Source organism: Danio rerio, chromosome 13 (genome assembly GCF_052040795.2).
Source record: "Danio rerio strain M-AB ecotype USA chromosome 13, GRCz13ab, whole genome shotgun sequence".
NCBI classification, from domain to species: domain Eukaryota; kingdom Metazoa; phylum Chordata; class Actinopteri; order Cypriniformes; family Danionidae; genus Danio; species Danio rerio.
Window position 1 is genome coordinate 40,869,554 of NC_141033.1, and position 16,514 is coordinate 40,886,067.

Consider the following 16,514-nt stretch of genomic DNA (forward strand, 5'->3'; position numbering starts at 1 on the left):
AATTTTTTAAGCCTGTGCTCAAATAAATAAATAAATATATATATATATATATATATATATATATATATATATATATATATATATATATATATATATATATATATATATAAATATAAATCACAGCAAAAAGGTCTTGGGTTCGAGTCTCGGCTGGGTCAGTTGGCATTTCTGTGTGGAGTCCTCATGTCCTCCCCAAGATCGTGTGGGTTTCCTCTGGGTGCTCCGGTTTCCCCCCACAAGTCCAAAGACATGCTGTACATGTGAATTGGGTTAGCTAAATTGTCTGTAGTGTGTGAAAGAGTGTGTATGGATGTTTCCTAGTGATGGGTTGCAGCTGAAAGGGCAATCCTCTGCGTAAAAACATGCTGGATAAGTTGCCGGTTTATTCCGCTATAGCTGTTTTAAGTCTAGCTAAAAGGGTTTGTCGATCTCTCTCTCTCTCACTATTATAGTGATACATTCTCATTCAGACGCGCACAGCGGTTCCCATGGCAATGTCAGCTTTCATTTTCTCTTAACTTATGCCTGTTTGCATGCATTCTGGCTCCATTTCTTCTCCCTGGGCAGCTTTCACTTTTATGACTGATTAGCCAAACTGATTTCCTATTCCGTCTTGTGTCTGAGGCGTTCAGACATCCCATCAACTGCAATCAAACAGAGAGGTAGAATTGATGGACAGGAAAGAGACGCAGAGACCCTAAGGATTTGAATGTTCTGCCCTCCTTTAAACTGATCAGATGCTCGTGGATGGGTAAATGTATTCAGTGTCATCTATATTTGAGCCCCATACAGATACATTCAGCAAGTGTTCTTAGGAAACCTCGAAGTCTGGTCAATTACATTTCGAGGACGTTCCTTTCGACTTTACTACAATCTACTGTATGATATTTCTGTGAGGGAAAACAGCAACTCTTCTCTGACAAAGCAAGGGTGTAGGGAGGTCTAGTTATTAAATTTCATTTTTCTTTCTACTATGAGCTGGTTGTTTTCCATTCTCGCAGCAAAGGTCAACTTATTCCCAGGTGTTTTCTATGTGTTATCTATTCCCATAGTGTTCTCATTTATGTTTCGATTAAATTGACTCTATTTGACATGATGTATATTGTATAATCAATACTGCGCAAACTGCAAGCGTGCAGCTGTGAGATTCATTGCTAATGGTTACTCTTAAGGGTGCACATTTCATCAGTGTCGGACACAGAGCTTATGATGGAGAATAAATCATTCCAGAATGTTTTAAAGGAAAAGTTCAGCCAGAAAGCAAGAAATCTTGTCAGTTTAAAGCCTTTTTTTCTTTGTTTTCCACAAAAGTGATGATTTTTAAAGAATGGTTGTGCAGCTTTTGCCATCAGTTTATAGTGGTGACTAAAATTTTCATCTTTATTCACTGATACAAAAAAAAAAAATCTTACAACAACAAACTTCATATTAAATGCATATGGAATTACTGTACAACACTCTGTATAAAATCTGTAGACTTACAATTTTGAAAATAGTTGAGTGTGCTTTACATGACACCAGTGTACTAAAAATGGAAAAGAAAAACCTAAGACAACAAAAACAGTTGTACAGTAAATTTATTTTTTAACTGACATTTATAAACTGAAATATTCAATAAGCTTCACAGTGTTGTATAATTTGTTAGGATATGAGGGTTAATAAATATTGAAATATCTACGTCACAATCGCCCGCAATCTTAATTCTTACAGATTACTGGAGAACATTCTTTGCTACCCAAACTACAGTTCTGCCACTGAACTGGTATATATATATATATATATATATATATATATATATATATATATATATATATATATATATATATATATATATATATATATATATATATATATATATATATATACACCACTCATTCTCACACACAGGGCTAAGTCTTGTTTTTTTTCAGTAACATTACAAAGCATATACTTGTTTTGTCTTTCTGTGTTTGATTCTTGCCTTGTTCCCTCGTTTATGTTGTTTTGCCACCTGTACTGATCTTATTGCTTGTAACCTTTTACTATTTCTTAGAATTATCCTCATCATACCATTTGTTCCTGTTTGACCATTACCTGCCTGACGATTCTTAAATAAAACTGCATATTATTTACATTGCATCATTGATGACGTATCAAATTAAAATGGAACGCAGGAAGTGATTATTCTACATTGAAATCGCTTTCAGCACATCATAATGTTTTTATTTTATGTCGTTTATAATTGTTTAAATCTGCCAAAATAAGAAAGGGTGAACAGCTTTTATGGACTTCCAAAAGTTTTAGCTCATGAAGAGGGGAAAGTTGAAGAAACTGGCTGAAAAACAGAAGGCAGCATGTAATAACAAATTATTTAATATCCATTTGTACAACCTTTTTTTTTTGTTATTCGACAACACTAATAAAGATTATAGGCATAGCTATGTGCGTAAATTTGTGAATGTGTTTTATAAAAATCTGATACAAACGCCACCACACAAAATTCAGGAAAATATAAATAACGTACCATGCCATGTAATCGCTGTAATGAAATATCTGTCTTGTTTTGCAATAATTCAAGTCTTTACTGGCGTTTCGGCAGAATAAACTACCGTAGCGTTAACATCAAGATGTGCAACAGCGGTGAATGTTTGTTGATGGTAAGTTCATTGACAGAACAAAAAAGAAATGCAACCCTTGCGACAAGACTAAATTGTTATTGTTGTGGAGCATCGTTTACCCCTTGCAAAAATAAATAAATAAATAATAATGTAGACTATGCGTTCACGCTTTTGTATAGTTTCATCTGATAACCACTTGGGGGAAAAAAACTATTGTAATTTATAATAAACATGTTTTTGAACCACATAGTGTATGTGTACAACAGTTAATGAATGCAACAAAATATTAAGTAATAAACTGTTAAACGGTAATTAATACTGTAACGTTAGTGTAAACTGTGGTAAATTTGTAATGGTGTATAATTATAGCGTAGAAAACTGAAGCCTCTTGAATAATTTATTACTACAGTTTTGTCGTTCCACAGCAACAATATAATTCAAGCAATTATCTATAGTTTGCTTCAAAACTCAATAGTATTTACTATAGTATTTTTTTCATGTGACATAATAGCTTGTACAATATTTACCACCTCGATGACAGGCAAATATATTTTAGTTTAGTACTAAACTCCTTATAAAAGGATCATGTCCAACAAATGTGGTTATTTTCTGTTTATATCTCCTTTAAAATATGGTATAAATCGCAAAAATATGGACTATGTCTCCCAATTAGTTTCTTGGCCCTCCATCAGATTTTTGTCTGTCATCAGAACCATGTGATTAAAAACGACCTATTGGATTCTCACCTTAGTTGTCACTCCGACTCCCCGGTTACAGACTAAATTAAGATGTTTTGAGAAATGTAAATTACTAATCAAAAATAAGGCTTTGATATATTTACAGTATCAAATCTACAAAATATCTTTACTCAATATTATAATGGTTTATAAATAACTCTTTTTGATAAATTTATAATAGATAAGAGATAAATCAATCATTTTGACCCATACAATGTCTTTTGGGCTATTAGCTTTGTGTTCCAGGAACAATTGTCAAAATGATCCTGACCATGACTTGGATTTGGGGTTAAACAGGTTTAAATCTATCTAAAAAAAATTGCATCTTATTTATTAGTAACCCATTTAACATTTAAAACAAACACTCTCTTTTTTCTTATATGCTTTATACGTTGCCATAATATATTTTTGACAACATATAAAGCATATGTTTAAGCTTGCCTCTCACCCAATCTGTCAACTCTAACCCAAAAAGACAGAGGTGACACTTTCTCCAGTGGTTCTATTGTGAGCATAACAGTTTAGCACAGATGACATGGCCTATAAGAAACTGGTTCAGTGCACAGAAACACTGACCTCATCCCCTCCAGTTAATCTGACGATTGCACTTGTGTAGCATGCTGGCCTCCGTGGGACCATATCTATTTTCTCTCAGTACTTTGAAACCAATCTGGAGCGAAGGATATCGAAAACATTGGCCCTGCCACGTACCCTGGGGAGACCTGGCAATCGTGTTCTCCTCAGACTGACAGCCAAAAGTAAATTTAGCCGTCTTTGATGTTAGACTTGTTGCCACTGTATGTATTACCCTAAAGATGTGCCCCCAATTGAATACAAGTGGCCCCTTTGATGCTGCTGAGGACAATAAATCAATTGATGTATTTTTTAAATACAGCAATGTTGTATACTGAAGCTATGTGAATGAGGACAATGCAAATAGTGCTTTTTCTTATAAATGATCGTTTTGCAAAAAAAAAAAAAAAAAGATTCACTGGATTTTTCCTTTTTTTCTTTTCTTTTTTTAAAGGTCATATTTTGATTTTTTTTTTAAAGGTCATATTTTGATTTGGGGGGTCTCAAACAACAGCCTGATATGCGTATAAGGTCATAAATCATTTTCATTGTCTTATAATATTCATTTATTTTACCTAATTTTCCCAATGAATCCCATATGATTTGTTCAGCAATTTAATTTGTTTCAAAACCCCCTCTTAGCGCAATGCTAATCTGCTCTGATTGGTCCGATAACCCAGTCTGTTGCGATTGGTCAACTGCGTTCAGTGTGAGACTGGGGCTGTGTCCGAAACCGCATACTTCTATACTACATAGTACGCTAAAATCAGTATGCGAGCCGAGTATTATGTCCGAATTCATAGAATTCGAAAATCAGTATGCAAGAAGTACCTGGATTACTTGCTACTTCCAGCAAGATTCTGAAGTGCACATCCCATGCATGCTGCGATATCCCATGATGCCCCGCGAGAGAATTCATGAATCGGAGTCAAAGAGCATTAATTCTAAGCTCTTTGTGGGAGTGAAGCGACGCAACATGTGACCATGACAAAATGGCGGATGTAGTATGTCCGAGTTTCATTCATACTTTTCGCATTCATACAGTATAGAACGTACTTTTCTATCGGCCTAGTAGTACGTTTAAATTCAAATGCAGTACCTACTGAGTAATAGGCGGTTTCGGACACAGCCAGAGAGAAGCGCCTACCATGGCTTATCAACAATTTTGAAGTAGTCAGAGTGCAGAGAGTATGTGTGAGCCCAATGCAGGAGTGCAACAAAGCAATGCAGTTAAACACCAGCATATTGCTCTATTCTTAACTATGACACACATTGAGTATTAATCCACACAGTGGCAAAATCTGAACTATTTTAAAACTTGACCGCCGGACGTGTGTAGAAAGTGGCTTTAGCAATAACAGTCGCCAAAGTATAGCGATCTCACAAAAACGTTTAAATCCATAAACAAAGTGGCAAGTGTCACATTTTCAACATGGGTTTTAGACACGATATGAGAATATGAAAAGTTACCAGATACAGTACAAGTCGCATGGATTGGTTACAAGTAACAAAACACAATTAAAACACATTTTGAAAGCTAGAGAAAACAAAGAGTCAACCACTTTAATCGCACTTACTTATACTTGTGAAGTGAAGGAAGAAACTGGTCCATGTGTAATGTAAAGTTCCTGTCAAGCTCTGACAAAGTCCCATACATCAATAATCTTTTCTTATCCTTCCTTTAACAAACAGCCGGCGAATCCCACGTTGTAAGCATGTAGATTGATGAAGCACTCGTCAGAAAAATGACGGGAGCACAGCACAAGGCTGGGGCTATAATGCTGAGGTATTTTTGCAAAAATAAACCTCAACCACTGACTCTTAACAGCCTCATTTTTGGGTAAGGGAAAGAACTTTCCCTCACACTTCAGAGCACAGCGTCTGACCTGATGTTGGGTTCTGATGTCAACCTGATTTTCATTTCCAAACAAAATCCAACAACCCCATGAGGTTGGGGTATGTCAATTTGACATCATGTTGACATCCTGTGCCTGCGGGCATTTTCAAAAACCCATAATAGGAGCTCTTCAATTTATGTGTTTGCAAACAATTTTTGTGGGTTAAATTTTAACAAACAAATTAAGTTTAACATTACTAAATTTAATTTGTTTGTTTGTTTAAATTCAGCCCATGAAAATTGATTGCAGCCTCTAACTTAAAAAAAAATCCAATTATTTTTTTCTGCTTTCATTTGCCCTCTAAATAAAAAAAAAACAAAATGTATCTAAACAAAGTAAGTCCAAGAATTAGTTTAATAATTACTTAAATCTTCACGTACACTGGCTATGGGTAATGCCGTGTTAATTTGACTTGTTCCACAGCGCGAAAAGCTGCAATTGGTTTTTGAGCTGTTGCTCGGAGCCTGGTATTTAATACTGAATGTGTCTTCACTGGTCTTTCAGGTCCAGCCAGCTTCGCTCTCACCTTAAACCCCATATCAAACAGCCACAGCTGTAGCAGAGCCCCAAGCCACGTCTTCTTAATTCAATTCAACGGCTTGTCACTGTGGGCAATGCTAGATAGAACATTATGTGAAAGGATAAACCTTTTCACTCTGCATTAGAAGAGCGGTTTTATCATTTATTTTTGACTTTGCCGGGAAAATAAATTAATCAAACTCTCCCAGCGTTATTGCCACGACCGTCTGGACTTTCCACCTATCTAATTATTAATCCTGTAATGCTTCCTCAGACATGGACTTGACAATTAGTAGTAAAAAAAGGAAATGTTGAAAAATTAGTTGTTTATTTTTAGAGCATTTTAGCGAATTTTGGCTGTGTGGTTGTTTTTTTCTGTATTATGAAACCTTATTATTGCACAGTTATATGTTTACCATTTAAAAAGTGCTATTTAAAGAGCCATCATTTACTTGCCCTCGACTTGTTTCAAACAGTTTGAGTTTTTCTGTGTTGAACACAAGTAAGATAGTTTGAGGAATGTTGGAAATCTGTAACCATTGGCATACATGGCAGGAAAGACAAGCATGAAAGTAATGCTTACGGGTTTCCAAAGCTCTTAAAAGATATATATTCACTGACCACTTTGTTAGGTTGACCTTGCCAATGCCAGGTTTTCTTCAGAACCAAGAAGCCTTTTTTTCATGTTATAGATTTAAAAAAGTGCTGGAAATAGTCCTGAGAGATTTTGGTGAATGTTGACAATGATTGCATCATGCAGTTGTTGTAGATTAATGTGAATCAATGCTGTACCAGCACATCCCAAAGGTGCTTTATTGGATTAAAAGAGTAACTGTGAAGGCCTTAGAATATGAGTGGTGAACTGACTTTCATGTTCAATAAACCTGTTTGAAATTATTTGAGCTTTGTGACATGACTGGAAGTAGCCTTTATGGAGTGGGTATATTTTGGTCCTAAAGGTATAGACATGGTCAGCTGCAATACTTAAATAGGCTGTAGCATTTAAACAATGTTCAGCTGGTACAAAGAAGCCAATATTGTGGCCTGATCTGTTGATGTTAGGCCAGGTGGATCCAGGCTTTCAGGTAGTTTATGCCAAATTCTGACCCTGCCATTCAAATGTATCAGAAAAGACTTGCAAACTAGAAAACTTAGCAAGCATAAATGTATTTTTCCTTCTATTGTCCAAATTTGGTTATGTGATTTGATGTGCTTTGGGTTCAGAGATGGATTTCTGCAGTCCTCATCATAATGAGTTTTATTTTGAGTTATTACAAAAGTATCAGGATTAATATCAGACTAACAGAATATGTACTTAAATTATTAAATAATAATAATAATAATAATAATAATAATAATAATAATATTAATATCCAAATGAGTTGCAAAACTACAAAATTTCTACTAAATTTATCCTTCTCTTAATTTTATTTACAGTTTTACAATTTTAATGAATATTTCCCCTCATTTTTAGACTGATATTATTTTTATTTACTTTTTTTTTATAATTTATTTATTTTTTTACAGTTTTGGCTTTTGGTATGACTAATCTAATGTATGCACAAATAAATTTTTGCATTTATGAGTACATTTTGCATTCATGAATTTATGCTGAGCATACATTTTGGATGATTAATATGTACTATGGTCATCCAGCTCTAATATGCCAACAGTATAGTTTTTTTTTTTTTTTTAATATTTATTTTTGGTCTTTTTGCCTTTATTAGATAGGACATTATTGAGACAGGGAGCGAAGTGGGAGAGAGAGAGGGGGTAGGGTAGAAAAAATGTCCTTGGGTTGGGATTCGAACTCGCGACGCTCTGATGTGCTATTGCACCATATGTCGGCACGCTAACCACTAGGCTATTGCGCCGACCACTGTATAGTTTTGAAGATAGTATGCCATTGTAAATATTGCCATCATGATTTTATGTTTATGTTTATGTCTTGTAGTGAAAAATGCTAAACAAATAATCAACAAATAATACACTTTTACTCACTGTATCCTTTTCATAAAGTCTAAAAACAAATGTTTTAAACAAATAATAAATTATTTAATTATATCACACAGAAATGCCAACTGGCCCAGCTGGAGCTCGAACTAGGGACCTTCTAGCTGTGAGGCGACAGTGCTAACCACTGAGCCACCGTGCCTTATTTATTTATATAATTCTGCAATGAGCACTATTTGTTTGAAATCACTCCTTTTGTGGTTAGAAGACAAGAATAAAGCATGTTTTTGTAACTAATGTTACTTGGTCTGTTTGTTACCTTGGTCTGTTGGTGCTTTTTAGTCTGTTTTTACTTTGTTTAAAACTATTCAGAATAAGAGCAGTCCACCATAACCACACACCGAGTCATTAAGAGATTCTCTTCAGGCTAACATGTTTGAGTCATTTACGTGGCACATCACAAGCTGCATATGGTTGTGAGAGCATTCAATCTTCCGTGGTAATGGGAGTCTTCAGCCAGGGAGGAGGCTCAAATCATGGTTTGGCAAATCCATGCCAGCATATCAGACATCTGTCACTCCTAGCGGCCGCCTGCCGTGCTGGGAACTGTTCCTGGCAGCATCTCTAGCAGATATCCCAAAATGTCTTCGACATGCACGACTTAGCCACAGAATTTATCCTCGACCTCCTGTGGCAAGCCATAGATCAGCCAGAACTTTTATTAAGTTTAGCTAGCAAACATATTGACTTGCAACACTCAATGTGTAGTGTGACGACAGACTGAGGCAACACTGTTAATCACTGCTTGAGGACAAAAAAGTAAAAAATACATGATTATATGCGAGGATATTTTGGATGGTTTTGTCCACACAACTTTATGAAGAGACAGTGTATAGTGTCAGATGAAGCATCTCCAGTTGAGCAGCAGTTTTCATTTTGTTAATGGGCACCATAATGAAAGGTAACACAATTTTGTGTATATCATGTTTTGAAGAGGGGTCTTGTCATGGGTTATGGAAAGCAAAAGCAACACGCTCACTGCCACAAAAAGCCTTTTTAAATAGTTTGTACAAAAGGTGTAATCATGCTAGTATTTACAGTAAATGTTGATAGTGGTAAAAGTAAAAGTGGTAAACTAAGTTTTAAAGACGTAAAACCTACCTCGCTTGAAAAGGATGATTTGGCAGGTTCTGGATCTTTCAATCTTGATAACTGATCTCTGGCTTATTCAGTTTAAGTTCACCAATCAGATTAAAATGTCTGCATTAACTGATCTGAGCTCTATCAATCCTCAAAAATCATAATTAGCAATGCTGTGATAAGTGTAATGACATGATCTGATTAATATTCAATTATCTATGTGAGCAAAATAGCATAATATTTGTAGTAAAGTGTTTGTTAAATATGAAACGCAATAACTTTTCACCTTTGTTGTGGGCTGCAGGCTTTACACTTTCATTTTCATTTCATTTTGTTTTATTATTATTATTATTATTATTATTATTTTTATATATATATATATATATATATATATATATATATATATATATATATATATATATATATATATATATATAGAAGATAAGAACAAAACCAAAAACCACCCACCTATACAGAGTCTAGACACCCTATAACAAGATGTCCATATAAACACACAGCAACAAACAAACGAAACGCAGCATCACGCTGTCTCATTCACACACATACATACGCATGCTCGCTCGCTCGGGAGTCAGGAGCGATATTGTTAGACCGCATGCTCCCATCCAAATTTAAATCAGATACCAACCGCTCTCGCGCTTTGTTCGGACATTTATTATAAATTTATATTAATATAATGCAGACCTCTATGCAGAAGTATAAATCAGCCTTTGCATTAATCATTCATTCATTCATTTTCTTGTCGGCTTAGTCCATTTATTAATCCGGGGTCGCCACAGCGGAATGAACCGCCAACTTATCCAGCAAGTTTTTACGCAGCGGATGCCCTTCCAGCCGCAACTCATCTCTGAAACATCCACACACACACATCCACTATGACTCATACACTACGGACAATTTAGCCTACTCAATTATTCACCTGTACTGCATGACGAGGTTCGAACCAGCGACCCAGCAACCTTCTTGCTGTGAAGTGACAGCAATACCTACTGCGCCACTGCCTCGCCCTTGCATTAATCAACTGAAATCTAACATACATGGCTAAATTGTTACGTTACACCATTAACTACTTCTCTTAAATGTCTAAACTCATTACATTCTTAATTGAAACATCCATTAACCTATTAATATAAATGAAATACAGACACCAATTTAACTAGCGTGCAATCCCAACTGTCCAACACCTTACCTTATGACCTCACTGCTTTTCATTACCAATCGACGGCCATTTGTCTATAGTCTAAATCAGTCAATTAGCAGTTAAGAATAGACACAGATAACTGGTAGTGACCTTTGCTCTTTTTGCAAATGTCAGTTGATTGCATTAATTCCCATCAGACTCAAAGCATCGACCTTAGTGCATCGTCCGTCACAGTAAATACATTGCGGTGTCACGATAGCTGTCTCTAATGGACAATTCCACGCTGGCCTAGAAAATGCAGTTTGTTTCAAGTCCGCATGCAGCAGGTTCACTTTCCTTATCTGGAACTCTCTCCACCTTCATTTTGCAGTTGTCAGCAGTCCAACCACACCTCCAAACCCCCAAATGATTTTGGCAGCTGGAGCAACGCACGAACGCCACAGCCCGAACATTTGAGGTGATTACTAATAGAGTTTATTATTGCCGATTTGGCAGGTCATTCAGGTGTTGCGGCAAATTTCCAGTGGCAATGCCCTGGGTTGTTGCTGTTGCTGTGTGTGTGTGGAGGTATATGCAATATCTCTGAACCCACATAAGCAAACAAAAAAAAGCCTCACCCAGAGAGTTGGCCTCACACAGACTACCTGCTGCCTTCAAATTTGGGCCAAAAAGCCTTTGAACAGCTCTGTTTTGACAGTTGAATGTGCCCAAGCTTCTTAGCAGTTCCTGGGTTTATTTCCCCGAGGTGGCAGAGACAAAAAACACAGATATTTCAAGTTAAGTGAGCTATTAAAAGGGCTATTGTTGGGAATTAACCCTTTTTGCGAATATAAAAACTGTAATAAAGAGCAAATGGGGGAGGGGAGGATAGGTTAAAAGCATAAGTGATTTGATATGTAGGAACACAAAAAGCTTTGGCACCCTCTGGTGTTAACTTTATTTTCTCTGTTGATCCTGTTTTAGCACAGCTCGGCACGGCAAACAAAGGCTCCCTGGTGTTATGTAGCTATTACTTGATTAAAAGCCCAACATGGTAATTCCCAGCGGCACGGATCCAAGTCTCGGACTTCACAGATATTGCGGTGACATGCTGGAGATATAAGCATAACTGAAAGCCCTTTGTGCAGCTGCAAGGCTTTAGTATCATGCTCTGAAACGGCTTCAGATTTTTGGTGGTGTTGTGAGGAAGGAAGAAAAAAAATCTATATTTAGAGCACTTTGAGCATGCATTTACTAAACTGTTATGTGCATTTTTCACTAGCCACCCACAATCCATTTGAACCAGGCGCTTAATGCAATAGACCATTTTCAGAGGATGTGATGATGCTATACAGTACACAAAACTGCTTCTAATCTTTGTTTTTTTTTTTTTTTTTTTTTGCGTTTAAATAAATCCATATTTTAGTACAGTGTTTATAGGGATAAAAACATCGAATGAAATTGCCATGAATTATATAGAAAGCCCTATTATGTTTGCATTGCTGTTTGTTTTCTGGAAAAAAAAAGTATTCTAAATGAGTTGGCATAGTTGAACCAGATTTTGGTAAAAACCCAAACAATACAAACATGAAAATAAAACAAAACAAACTAATCTGAAAAAAATGTGCAATTATTAAATGACACCCAGGTAATGTACTAAACAGCTGAAATGTATTTAATATTTTATATAAAAGGCTTTTTTGTGATGTCAGCTTAAAGACGCCTCTCATATGGACAATAAAGTCATTTATTGCTCAGGTGGGATTTTTTACACAGAGTGTAAAAATCTTGATGGTTCTGTGGGTCTCGTCTATCAAATCTAATCAACTCAGATAGCCTAATTTTAGGAAATGGCTGATACTGAGATTTAAGAATCAATATTGCTTTGTTTAAACGAAGAAAAAAACAAAAAAACAAGAAGTTTCAAATTAAGTTCCACCCACGCAGTGCTTATAACAAGACTGTTTGTTCTGTGCACTTGCACCAAGCTGAACACAATGAAAAGTTTTGCCATCTATGATGATTTTGCCTGAAAATGTGAAACCTCTTTCCTAGCTTTGGCACAATGAGTATTAAAATTCTTTTCTAATGCTAATCTGCTACCAGTCTATGTAAATTATGCTTATAATACAGGGGTCTCAACACTCTGTTCTGGAGGGCCGATGTCCTGCAGAGTTTTGTTTCAACTTGCTTCAACCTACCTGCCAGTTTATTTAGTAAGTGCTTGATTAGCTGCTTCACATGTGTTAAATTAGGGTTGGAGCTAAACTCTCACGGACCCCAGCCATCTAGGACCGAGTTTGAACACCCCTGTTATAATAGATACTACTGGGTTTCTATAGTAAGCCAGATCTCTGGTCCTCTAGTCTATTCAACCAAAACTCTAACACTTCAAAATGTTCATAATTAGATCCAAACAAAGCATTAATCAAGTCCTATGGACTTCAAGTCTTATGAATAAGTTTTATTATATGATGAACTGATTTAATTTGATTTAAACTTTTATTCACATGTAAACATTCAGTAAACGAATGCATCAAACATACCTATTCGATGTGAGAAAAAAAAAAACTCATGTGGCAGAAGCAAAGCTGTGGTTCTCGCTCATCAAGCAATCATATATATTTTTTTTTCATTTTGGAAGAACAAACATCTGAAATCAATGCTGGATTTTGAAATGTATTTGTTTTCTGAATATAAAAGTCGTACAGTTTAAAATTATATGAGGCTGGGTTGATTATTACAGAATTTTCATTTTGAAATGATTTTTTTTAACATTTTTAATTAATAGAGAGACCTTTAGAATTTAAATTTTGGGAGGGACTCATTTAAATAACACATAATTCCACAAAATTACAGTCAGTTCAATTATTTATTCATGCATTAATTTTCCTTCAGCTTAGTCCTTTTATTTATCAAGTGTCGCCACAGCGGAATGAACCGTCAACTTATCCAGCATATTTTTTACTCAGCAGATGGCCTTCCAGCCACAACCCTGTACTGGGAAACACCCATACACTCTCGCATTCACACACATACATGTCGGCCAATTTAGCTTATTCAACTGACCTATACCAAATGTCTTTGGACTGTGGGGGAAACTGGAGCAGCTGGAGGAAACTCACATGAACACGGGGAGAACATGCAAACTCCACACAGAATGCCAACTGACCCAGCTGGGGCTCGAACCAATGAACTTCTTGCTATGGAGCGACAGTGCTAACCACTGAGCCACCACACTGCCTAGGTTTAAAAGTGAGCATAAACATACTTGAGTCTTAACATCAGTGTGCTTGTAGATTGCTTGCATCTGTTCTCCTTGGTATCATGCTCTCGTAAACTGAGGCTAATTATTATTTGTCAGAACACAGCGTGCTTGTACAGACCACTGCCCTGTGCCCATCCAAGGTGATCGCGGGCTGCATTTAATTGGTGGCTGCGAGCATGGCTCTGGACCCTCTGCTGAGAGCAGCATGTGATATGGCTCTGCCACGTTTGCCCTGTCAACCAAGCCATCCAAAACATTCCCGACAGATCCAAGTTTTCATCCTTCAGTTCCTAGGTGGCATTCATCAACCTCTAAATGAGAGGATGAGACACAACACTTGACTGATGCGATTTCGCATGCTGCGACTGTGGGCTGCATGTGACGCTGCAGCAACACCGACCAGCACCACACATGTGGAGTGTTAAGTTTTTTTTTTTTTTCACAGATTATGCTTCAGTTTTTTCTGGGAATTTTAGTTTTATTTTAATAGGTGTAGGGTTAGGGATAATTATTTTATAGTATTAAAAAAATCAAGCGTAATCAATTTCAATTATGTAATAATTACATTAAAGTTACAATTAACAAGATGTAAGATAAGATACTGGTATCGCCAGAATGTGATGTGTCTATAAAGTTTTAGCAGTATATATCTATATCTATATCTATATCTATATCTATATCTATCTATCTATCTATCCATCCATCCATCCATCCATCCATCCATCCATCCATCCATCCATCCATCCATCCATCCATCCATCCATCCATCCATCCATCCATCCATCCATCCATCCATCCATCCATCCATCCATCCATCCATCCATCCATCCATCCATCCAATATATAGTCAGTATATTTCTTATAAAATTTAAAATATGCCCATTTCGATGTCTTGAGGAATATGTAGCTGTTTTTGTAGCCTGTGGCTTTAAATCCATACTAGCTGCTTCTCCCCGCCCACCACTCCAACATGCATTTCTGATTCTCATGCGTTACGGCAGATAAACAGCCGTCTGTGCTAGAGACAGACATGGGTAAGCTGAAATAAGGTCACTAGTCAAAAATACAAAGTGTGTCATGTCATGTATTTGTAGTGGAGTTTATTCAGGCCTTTCTGAAATGATGTATCATACACAAGTGCACTGATGCCTTTACTGACACCTTGTGGCCGTGGTGATTTATAGCGATTAAGAATTATTTGACGATTTTACTCTTTACTACAAACACGCACTGTTTAAAAACGTTTTAAACTCACAAAATTAACTATTGAGGTGCAGCTGATCACAGCGAGTTGTAACCTATGTTATAATCCCCGTTTCTTTTGCAAAAAATGTGGACGTGTGTATATACAGTATATAGAGACATGTCACCTGTAAATCAATTCGGTGGAGGAAAACGCACTCCTACATCACGTTGCAGTGGGCCTCAAAACAACTGGGATTTGGGCCTATTTTAACGTCAGTAAATTTAAAAAAAGAGACCTGTTTTGTTTATATTACTCTAATATTACAGTGGAAACACTATACAGTCCTGTCCAAACAGCTGCCAAAAGTTGATTTTCACCAAAGCTGCCTTTTTAATACAAATTTAACAAACATTGATTTATGTAGGAGGCGACACAGTGGCACCGTAGGTAGTGCTGTTGCCTCACAGCAAGGAGGTCGCTGGTTCGAGCCTCAGCTGGGTCAGTTGGCGTTTCTGTGAGAAGTTTGCATGTTCTCCCTGCGTTCGCTTGGGTTTTCTCTAGGTCACAGGTGTCAAACTCTGTTCCAAAAGGGCCGCAGCTCTGCACAGTTTAGTTCCAACCCTAATTAAACACATCTGATCAAACTAATTGAGTCCTTCAGGCTTGTTTGAAACCTACAGGTAAGTGTGTTGGAGCAGGGTTGGAACTAAACTGTGCAGGGCTTCGGCCCTCCAGGAATTGAGTTTGACACCCCTGCTCTAGGTGCTCCGTTTTCCCCCACAGTCCATTTGATACAGGTGAATTGGGTAGGCTAAATTGTCCATAGTGTCTGTATGTGTGCAAATGAGTGTGAATGGGTTTCCCATTGATGGGTTGCAGCTGCAAGGGCATCCGCTGCATAAAACATGCGCTGGATAAGTTGGCGGTTAATTCCACTGTGATGACCCCAGATTAATAAAGGGACTAAGCCAAAAAGAAAATGAATGATTTATGTAGCATATCAATGAATGTAGCATATAATATGGCCTATGATATAAAATTAAAAGGGAAACGAATAGGCTTTATGCACAGCTAGAGTTTTAAAGCAAATGATAAAATGATAAACTTGCGGTGAAAGCTTAATGTGAACTATTTTCAATTTCACAATGTTGTTTTTACATCATTGATGTTGTAATGTAATTACTAATCATTCCAACTTGATCTTTCATCCTGTTTTAAGCTTGCACAACTAAATTAATGCTTGTTGTAGCCACTAGCTCCATCAATAGCAACAGGCTAGCGCAGAAATTCCATTGAAAATACTGGGGTAAAATAAATATTTAAATAAATATTTTATAATATTTTATATTTTAAAGGCATGGCGGGGGAATGGAATTTAATGCAGTGCTTCTTGTCTGATCTGAGACCCACTTCGTATCGCATTTCTAACAGACTGAAGATCGCTGATATTTAAAGAAATCAGATCTTAAACGTGACAATTTTGTAATGGAAAAACAGTTCAC

The 16,514-nt window shown here is 36.6% G+C and overlaps 1 protein-coding gene and 1 long non-coding RNA gene across 6 annotated transcripts in view; both read left to right on the forward strand.

The window, feature by feature from the left end:
- adgrb3 (adhesion G protein-coupled receptor B3) overlaps positions 1-16,514 on the forward strand; it is a 397,331-nt gene that overhangs the window by 14,476 nt on the left and 366,341 nt on the right. For 2 of the 5 annotated variants that reach the window (XM_087279664.1, XM_087279661.1), the window contains exon 3: positions 10,950-11,036. The exons of the other annotated variants lie outside the window; for them this stretch is intronic. The gene's annotated coding sequence lies outside the window, so the exon portion shown is untranslated. The remainder of the gene's footprint in view (positions 1-10,949; positions 11,037-16,514) is intronic. 5 annotated transcript variants of the gene reach the window in all.
- si:dkeyp-4c7.3 overlaps positions 1-16,514 on the forward strand; it is a 47,123-nt gene that overhangs the window by 14,476 nt on the left and 16,133 nt on the right. The window contains 1 exon segment of the long non-coding RNA NR_120381.1: positions 10,950-11,036. This is a non-coding gene — a long non-coding RNA (si:dkeyp-4c7.3).